Source organism: Octodon degus, unplaced genomic scaffold (assembly GCF_000260255.1).
Source record: "Octodon degus isolate 3935 unplaced genomic scaffold, OctDeg1.0 scaffold00102, whole genome shotgun sequence".
Lineage (NCBI taxonomy): Eukaryota > Metazoa > Chordata > Mammalia > Rodentia > Octodontidae > Octodon > Octodon degus.
The window spans coordinates 3771352-3772923 of NW_004524678.1; positions in this window are offsets into that span (position 1 = coordinate 3771352).

Below are 1572 nucleotides of genomic sequence, written 5' to 3' on the forward strand. Positions count from 1 at the left end.
AAAAAAAAAAAAGTCATGAAGTTTAAGGACTCTTCCAAGACACTGTTAAATATTCAATTAAATACTTAAATGTAGTTTTATCCGTGCAATATTGTAGAGAGAAAAAATACTAGAATTCTCTGTATGGGAAATTTAAGGGTCTTAATTTCTCTGTATCACTTCTTTAGAAAAGTTTTACAGCATAAATCTTTTGGTTTTGGCGTCTTTCAGTTTTTTCTTTGCTATTCATCAGGAACCGCTAGGTGGCAGAAGACTCTTCCTTTGCTTAGGAGAAACTAAAAATTCAGTAGAAATTCAGGTTTTTGGAAAACATCTTGCAAATCAGCACACGATAGACATACTGCAATATTCCATGCCCCAGCGTGGGCAAATCTGGCCTCGTGGCTGTACTGTGGCGATAATACGAAGAATAACTAGAGCCAAGCCGTAACTGATTACGTAGCTATTGCAGTGCACCTCGCTGTGCCCTGCTATTGCGGCTACCAGCGGGGCCTGTGGGTCACGGCAGCCGGAGCGGGCGGACACGGCTCAGCTCCATTCGGAGGAGGCAGCCGAGGGCTGAGAGGCTGAGCAAGGCACCCAGGGCCCGGGCAGGCGCAGAGGCTGGACTCGCCAGCTGTTCACATCTGCTGGACGTCAGGGCCTGAGCGATCACAGCCTCGCTCCGCAGACCCAGCATGAGGGCATCTTTTATTTTTATATTCGGGAGGCCGAATAGCTTTGTGATGCCATTCGTTTTGGTTTGTACTGGCTCCATCATATTTTTGATGTCTCGCTAGTGTCAGAGGGCCTAGACCTTACAGTCTTTACCAAGTAAGTAGTTTTCTAAGGACCTTGCAGGAGGATAGTCCAACCTCTCATCTCTTTTTTTCTTTCTTTGATTGAACTCAAGCCTCTTTTTTTCTAATCATTATGTTTAACCCACTCTCCCCGAACTGCCTTCCCGCTGTGCCTGGAAGAGATAATTCATCAATGAAAGGCACTTTGTCTCATAGAACTTGCTTGAGTCCCCATCTCCATTAACTCCCCACGCAACACTGTAATTGGCAAGGACAGTATCATAATGGTGCCAATGACTCTGGTAAAAAAAATAAAATGATATTAAATGACAGAACTGTTAAAAACCATTTCTTGTAGTCCAGTGTGTTCATCTTTAGAATACAACAACATATACAAAATGCTCAACCAGACAGAAGGAATCAAGGAAAGCAAAAAGAAGGCATTCTTAGTCTTTTCCATTATAGCCCTTAGTTGTTTACAGGATACATGAGAAAAGTGAGAGATTACAGAGTTAATACTGGCCAATGCTAGATTTTGTGGCACTAAACGGCTGTTTCTAAATGTGGCACAGCAGTGATCAGTGGAAATTTCATAAGATGATATGAATCAGAAAATCTCATGGAACTTAGGATATAGATGAGCGGCACATGCACCCACCTGACAACAGAAAGGTCCTGAGTTCAAATCCCAGTGCCAAAAGAAAAAGAAAAAAGAAGAAAATCTCATGGAACCAGTCTTCTTGCTACCTGGCCAACTTTAATTTAGTGTACTTATCCTTCTATTCCTGTTTCT